This window comes from Lolium perenne, chromosome 4, assembly GCF_019359855.2.
Source record: "Lolium perenne isolate Kyuss_39 chromosome 4, Kyuss_2.0, whole genome shotgun sequence".
NCBI lineage: Eukaryota > Viridiplantae > Streptophyta > Magnoliopsida > Poales > Poaceae > Lolium > Lolium perenne.
Genome location: NC_067247.2, coordinates 395,595,201 through 395,603,175, shown reverse-complemented (window position 1 = coordinate 395,603,175; position 7,975 = coordinate 395,595,201). Strand labels below are relative to the sequence as shown.

General features: G+C 48.4%; 1 long non-coding RNA gene and 1 pseudogene across 1 annotated transcript; one reads left to right on the top strand and one right to left on the bottom strand.

Annotated features, from left to right (window-relative positions):
* The first annotated feature begins 465 nt into the window (after positions 1-465).
* On the top strand, positions 466-2,363 carry LOC127348263 (strigolactone esterase D14-like; annotated as a pseudogene).
* Positions 2,364-3,779: 1,416 nt separating this feature from the next.
* Positions 3,780-4,428, bottom strand: LOC127349334 (uncharacterized). The gene is made up of 3 exons (XR_007880203.2): positions 4,357-4,428; positions 4,143-4,250; positions 3,780-4,051 (listed from the first exon to the last, which is right to left on the bottom strand). It is a non-coding gene; the product is annotated as an uncharacterized lncRNA (long non-coding RNA).
* Between the last annotated feature and the right edge of the window lie 3,547 nt (positions 4,429-7,975).

Sequence of the window (7,975 nt, the reverse complement as noted above, 5' to 3'; positions counted from 1 at the left end):
ATTTTAGTATGACGTGAAACCTCCGTGTGATGATAGTAGACCACCTACGCACCACCTATCACATGATATGTGCACGCGTTAGCTTTTTTGGAAACCATGTGGCTTCCGGTGGTGTCCCGCCGAATCCGCTGGAAACTGACCGGATTTGAACTAGGGCTCAACTATTCGTCGCTCCAGAAATTCCGGAAAAAATATTTTTAGTTCTACCACGCATCATTATATGTGCTAATTTTTGCCCGTTTAGTTTGTTCACGAATGGGTGCACCCGCACACCCGGTACGGCGATACCGCATGTCCTGGGGCCCTGTTTTGGCCAGATGGCAATTTGAAAGAAGTCAAAAAATCCCACGGAGCCGCGCGGCGTCATTTTATATGCCATAGTAACTGTTCTGTTTGTCAAAACTAGGATCTGGCAATTTTTTTATAAAAACTCTTCGCGAAAAGGGCTATCACGTCCGGAGTTCTATGGATTTCAGGGGAAATGAGTTGGGAAACAGGCTCGGAAAGGCATAGTTTGCCGAAACGAGGTCATATTTGGCACATGTGTGGGCCCTAGGATGGTAAGCAATACCCCATACGCGGATTTCTAATCCGACCCACGGACGACCATGTTTTTATTTTTGGCGTGTGTGAAAGCCATGAAATCTCGAACATTATAGCTCATTTCTAAGAAGATTTGTTTAGGTATTTGAAGTATTTCATTTTTGATATTTTTGTATGATAGATCTTGTTTTTCTGCAAAATTTGATATATTATACTTATTTTTCTCCATTAAAATGATTTAGTTATGCTTTTTTGAAGACTGCCGTGGAGAAATAGAAAAAAGCTCTGCCGACGGTATAACCGTCGGCACAGGTCTGTAGTGAAAAAAAAAGGAAAAAAATGTTGTACCGACGGCCAGGCTGGTCCTGTGCCGACGGCCAGAACTGTGCCGACGGTGACCGTCGGCACCTCCAGCCTGTACCGACGGCCAATTTAACGCCGACGGCCATCCTTGTCGCCGCGTTCCGGAGGCTCCTGTGCCGACGGCCCCGACATTTGGCCGTCGGCACATCGCTTGGCCGTCGGCGTACAACAATTCTCCCGTAGTGAGAGCTCTCCATTTTTTATTTGCATTGCAACATGCATCCTACAACTCGCATATATAACATTCTCATTCTCGAAAAGTGGCTGCAGTGGTATCCGCTGCTGCTGGAACCCATCCTAATTGTCGACCCACCCGACGCACAGGCTCAGCCCCAGCAGCTAGCGGCTTGAAGAAGATGGTAGGAGCGCCGCCACCTAGCGGTGAAGCTGTTGCAGATCCTGAATGTGCGGGTGGTGGGCAGCGGCGAGCGTGTGGTGGTGCTGTCGCACGGCTTGGGCACGGACCAGTCGGTGTGGAGCCGGGTGCTGCCGTACCTCACCCGCGACCACCGCGTGGTGCTCTACGACCTGGCCTGCGCCGGCAGCGTCAACCCGGACCACTTCGACTTCGGCCGCTACAACGGGCTGGACGCCTACGTGGACGACCTGCTCTCCATCCTGGACGCGCTCACCATCCCGCGATGCGCACTGGTGGGCCACTCCGTTTCCGCCATGATCGGCATCCTCGCCTCCATCCGCCGCCCCGAGCTCTTCGCCAAGCTCGTCCTCATCGGCTGCTCGCCCTGTTTCCAGAACGACGGCGACTACCACGGCGGGTTCGAGGCGGAGGAGGTCCAGGAGGTGTTCGACGCGATGTCGGCCAACTACATGGCGTGGGCAACGGGGTACGCGCCGCTGGCGGTGGGCGCGGATGTGCCGGAGGCGGTGCAGGAGTTCAGCCGCACGCTCTTCAACGTACGCCCCGACATCTCCCTGCACGTCTGCCGGAGCGTGTTCAAGACCGACCTCCGCGCGCGGCGTGCTCGGCATGGTGAAGGCGCCGTGCGTCGTCGTGCAGACGGCCCACGACATCTCCATCCCGGCCATCGTCGCTGCCTACCTCAAGGCCCACCTCGGCGGCCACACCACCGTCGAGCTCCTGCCCACCGAGGGGGACCTGCCTCACCTCAGCGCCCCCAGCCTCCTCGCCCCGGTGCTCCGCCGCGCGCTCGCTCGCCATTAATCCTAATGGTATAGTGCCCCGAGAGTTGGAGAACGTGCACGACCTAATTTATCTGTAATGGAAATCTGTTCTGCATAATGCATGTCGTCTCTGTAATGGAAATCTGTTCTCCACCGACGATGCATGGAGGGGATCCGGCAGTTGGCTGTCCACGTCATGCATACATTGATACTATCGTATCATCATGCACACATTGATACTATCGCTTAGATCAAGTTGACCTCGCTACTGTTTGATTAGTAAGATAATTTACCCTGCTCTAGCTGTTTTGTTATTTGGAATGCTTTAGCTTAGTTACTATTGCTAGATCAATCCCTTTAGAAAGAGGATTACTTGTAAAGCGCGACTAGACTTGAGCGGCATCCTACTTATACAGATACCGAATGTAATGCTTAGAACTTTAAGGTAATAAAACATTTATTATTAAAAATATAAATATAGACGCTGACCGGCGTCCACCAATCTTTGGGTGATGTGCTTGTGCTTGAGCTGGTTGTGGTTTCGGTTCCCTCCTTAACCCTTTTTCTTTCTCTGTTTGAGATTTAGAAATCTGTTTCGAGAAAAAAATTAAATGAGCTCTTTTTTATAACGGATGCTTAGCTCATCTTACCAGCAACGGATGTACTGGCCGGACAGGAGAGAGAGAGTGTGTGTGTGGGGGTCGGGCAGGTAGGTAGCGTGCATGGCCGGTGATCATGGAGATGCTTAGCTTTCAATATGGTAGATGCTCTCTTATACTAACTAACTATTAATTGATATATTAATGCCTAATCAAAGTCTTCTTTGCCTACAGCGTGCCACAATTAATAGAGCTAAGTCAAAACACAGCCTGAGCTGCATTACAATTTCAATAAAAAACCAGAGCGAAAACCATCCCGAATCGTTCAACTAAAAGGAGCAAAAGAACTTGGAATAAGGTTTTGCTGGCACCTTTGCTAAGTAGTGGTATATATCTTATTACTTGTACTCGTCCTTGCAATTTTCTTGTACAAAAAGTATGTTTTGTGAGCAAATGAAAACTTTACGATTAACCACTAGGAATATGGCGTCAAATAAGTATATGCACGTGTATTTGTTTTAGATCAACATGGATCACTTTGCAGCTCCATTTCATAGAAAAGAAGCCATACAGAGTTTTCCAGTTTGCTAAAAAAAGGAAAAAAAAACAATAGGGAAACATAAAACGAAATACATTGATCTGCATGTTTATCGCTGGGGAAACAGCTGCCATCCCAACTGTTCCCGAAATACCAGCAGCCCAAAAAGATAAACAATATCAAAGTTTTAGAATAAGGTGCCAGACACATGAAAACCAAGACATCCTCAGCTTCTGTTGGGTTCCTCCCTCACAGACGACTCCTGCACTAGTGGAAAACGGGGCAATAGGCCCGGTCCATTTGGGCCTTTAGACCCGGTTCCCGAACCGGGACCAACAAGGCGGGACTAAAGGGGGTACCCTTTAGTCCCGGTTCAAACATAAACCGGGCCTAAAGGCCTCGACACGTGGTGCGGCCAGGGAGCTCGCGGTGGAAGGGCTTTGGTCCCGGTTCGTGGTACGAACCGGGCCTATGTTTCTCTGCCGCGGCAGAGAATTGCTATTTCTCTGCCGCGGCACAGATTTCGGCTGTACCAGCGTTTCTCTGCCGCGGCAGAGAAACAGTCTGTTTCCCTTGCCGCGGCAGAGTTTCAGCAATGCATATATATATCATTCAAGAAACCACAAAAAATCGTCATGAATATATATAGACATCGTCAACAGTACACGACATAGTCAACACAGTACACGTAATGCATGCATATTTACAATACAACTTTTCCTGAACGAATATCGTCCGACGTCACGATCTTCCGATAGTGCTCTCCACCTGGGGTAAGGACCTCGGTAATAAAGAATCCCGCGATTTCCTCTTGAATTGCTTTTATTTGATCCGCTGTTATGAGAGTGTCCCGCAGGCGTGTCATCTATATTTAAAAAAGGAGATCAATATATGAATGGAACTCAATACAATAGATGGTACTAATTAAGATTAATTGTGAAAATTTGTTATCGTACACGAGTGTGGTGTATTTGGGCATCCCCACCCTTGGGACAGGACATGTCACGCATGAAGGTGCAGACGTAGTATCCACATAAGTTATTCCCTTTTTCCTGCCTCATACACTTTACGAAAAAATAGTTCGATCAAACTAATAATCAAGCATCGTATTGAAAGTAAATATCATATATAAAGTTTCACGGACATAGCTATATATATAGTACTACTTACAGGGTAATCTCTAAATGTAAGCTCCGGTTTCCATTCACCCGGAACAGTATTGATGAACCGTTTCCAAGCCCTGCCCGATAAAAAATAATGAGTAAATGAGTAATTGATTAGTTGATGATATCTTCGAATTAGAGCAGATGAAGATGCCAATACGAAATTGATTGAAACTACCTCTGGAGGATGGCAGCCATGTCCGCCCATTCCGCATATTCTTTACGTTTCGAGTCCATAACGTTTACGACTCCAAGGTGAAGATCAATGATTAGGAGAATAAAGTGGAAACTGCACAAGCATAGCTTAATGATTACGAGAATAAAGTGGAAGGTGCACAAGCATAATGTATGTTATATATAACACTCACTTAAAGTTGTAGGGAAAGAATATATCCTCTTTGTCTGATTGCTTCTCTAAAAACATTACGATGTTGTCCTCTGTGTCCTTGGGGTACCGTCGAACCGTAACTTCATGAACTGTGTTTGGGTCTATGAACCCCAGCGGTAGGAGCTTGCCTCTTTTGTATTCCAGCTTCTTCATTCTGCATAATTAAATGTATAGCGTACACAAAGAATATAATGAGGATAATTGTTAGTGCAAATGAATGAGCTACAAACTTAATTACACAAATAAATCACTTACAAACGTAGCAATCGATGACAGCTTTGTCGAGGGCGTCTTGATTGAATAATCGAAACAGTTCTTCTAACTCAAGGTTTATCTCGTCTTCCCCGGAAGTAATGCTCATCTCTAAGATACACCGTGATGTAGCTTTCACATCTTCGACAGGCTTTCGTGTACCAGTCATGCAACCTTCGCATCCGAGTCCCTAGGCGCGAGCTCGCCAGGTTTGACGAGATCAGATCCGTATCTATACTTGTTTACCATTTGAGCCGTTGGATAGTAATCTTCGTACTCAACTGATGCTCCCCGAGCTCTAGCCGCCCGTTCGATCATCGATGCCGTCTCTGGATCATGATATGGCTCCACGATGAAGTGGGGTGCGGCCTGAATGTCCCGCTGTCCAAGCTGGGCGACTTTTTGCTTCTTTCATCGCTCTAGAGGATCTGTCCAAGAGAGCGGTCATAATCAGCTCTCGGCTCAGGTCTCTTCATTCTCGTCTCGGCAAAGTGCTTCACTGTCTGCGGTGGAATAAACATCTTCTTCGGCGCAGTTGCAAGAAACGCCTTTTGCTCTTCAGTCTGCTCATGTGGCAACAACTCTGGAGTCTGTTCCCTCATTGGAGTTGATGATCTCTTCGAGCTGTAGGAGGTGCCGCGGACCGCTTCCTCTTTTGCTTAGGTGGAAGCGGCGGAGTCTCCTGACGAGGAGGAGGAGGCGGCGGAGTATTTTCACGCGGAGGAGACTGGTCATGGATAGGGGAATCATCATCGCGCAGAGGAGAATCATCACGCGGAGGAGACTGAGGTGGCGGAGGAGGCGGAGGTGGCCTCGCTTGTTGGCTTCTCACCTGGAAACACAATGTTCTCCTTCCGCCATTGCACGGTGGTTCTACGGGCTTCTCCCAGTTCTTTGATTTCCCCATCTTCACCTGCAGGGTGCTCAAGCAGCAACCCCTCATACTCTCTCAACACTTCATCCACCATCACAACAGCAAAGTCGTCTTGGACCGGACGGCAATGGTAAGACCTTGTAGGTAAGAGGATGCCGACCGCCGCCTTGAAGGATAGGTTGAAAACTTTAACATGCAGCTCACAAGGACGGCTCTCAGTGAGATCATCCACGGGGGGGTAGCGAGGAGGCTCGACCACCTGGTCATCAGCATCATCATTATCCACCTGCCGAGAGGAAGCCACGCTGCTTTTCCGGTGTGGTTGAGATTGCAGCGGGCGAGGGCATTGAGCAGTGCAGGATCTACAACCTGCCCCCGAGCCATCTGAGATGTAAGTACTTGGGTTACCATGGTTAATTGGGCTTGCATGGTGCTCATACCCTCCTCTAAGTTAGCCAGCGGTCTGTTTCCCTTGCCTTCCTCCTCTCATGGCTTTTATCGTGAAATCTCTTCCTTTCCGCAGAAAGCCATACTTCCACGGAACGGAGCCTGCTGTGCCTCGTGTTCGTCCGCCGTGTTCTTTGTTCCCAAGGGCGCGTGTCAGCTCATCGTTCTCTCTTTCGGGCTGGAACAACCCCGCCTCCACGTCCCTATGTGCCTTTTCCAGGGCATCAATGGGAACCTTCGATGAGCTTTCTTATAGATGCACTTCCCTGTTTCTGGATCCAACGTTCCCCCAATCCCGTAGAACCACTCCTTGCACCGTTCGATCCAACCGTGTGTCCCTAATCTGATCCCTTTATCGGTCGGTTCCGCCTCACTGCCTCCCACTTAGGACGGTTAGCCCCGTATCCACCTGGACCCAGAATTTGGTGATATAGCTTCAACGCAGCATTTGCCTTATTTATTTCCGACCTTCTCAAAAATTCTTCGACTCCGTGTCGTACTTCACGAATTCGTCCTGCTGACTTTTTACCTTCTCACTGTCCGAGTCTTCTTTAACTTGATAAGGCGGCGCAATCTTTTCTTGTGGCTCTTGAATAGTTCGGCCATCTTCTTCTTGCCAAACTCGCGGAGGGCCTGCTCCATCTTGGCCTTCTCAGCGTCACCCCCCTCTTCGGGTACTATGTTGAAATGTGCCATGAGCTTGTTCATAATGCTGTTTTTGGCTACATCATCGATATAAAGACCTTGAGCTTCTTCCTCTGCAGACAGCACTAGTCCCTTCGGCTTGTGCCATTCTCGAACGGTGATCGGGACGTGGTCCCTAACAAGCACTCCGCATTGAGCTATAAATGCCTTTGCACCTTTCTCTGGAGCAATCGGTTTACCATCATTCTCGATGTGGGTGATGTCGTGCCTAACACCGTCATCCAACTTTTTGGCCGGGCCTCGCTTCCTCGACTTTACAGAAGAAGTGCTCGATCCGGAGGGCTAAAAAGAAATAGTTCATAGTCAGTACAATTTCATTAGTTAATGCATCTAGTCGATCAACAGCGGCTTAATTAATTTATATACCTCGGTGATAACTACAGTTCGGGAGCCATTATGATGATCTTGTTCCTCACCGGCGCCACTAGGATCTTCTTCCTCAATATCCTCCGCTCCCTCACCGGAGGCATTCAAATAAGTTGCGGTGACATCGTCACCGCCATCATCTGGAATAACGTCGTCGTCGCGATCATCCAGAGTACCGTTTGCTATGAGTTCCTCCATGAAATTTTCTTGAATTTCATCTCTCTCCATGCTTTCTACAACGACCTGCAAGCTATACATAGGAACCATCATATGATCAAATTAAGGATAATGCAGAAAACTGAAAATGGAGTTACATATGTGTAGTTCTTAACTAAGGATCGATAATATAGTGCTGAAAGCAGATACTGCAGTTACATGCATACATAGATCGGGTTCATGTTTATTTAACCCTAATACATATCAATCACTACTACAACCACTCAACCGCGCAGACCGGGTCCTAGAGGGCGCCGACCGGGTCCTGAGCCGCGCTGGGTGTGCCCCCAAAGCCACGGAACAACAACGGGAGCATAGCTAACATGAGATCCCCGCATAACGCTCCATCCGGTCCTATACATGTTGTCTAACGCGTAC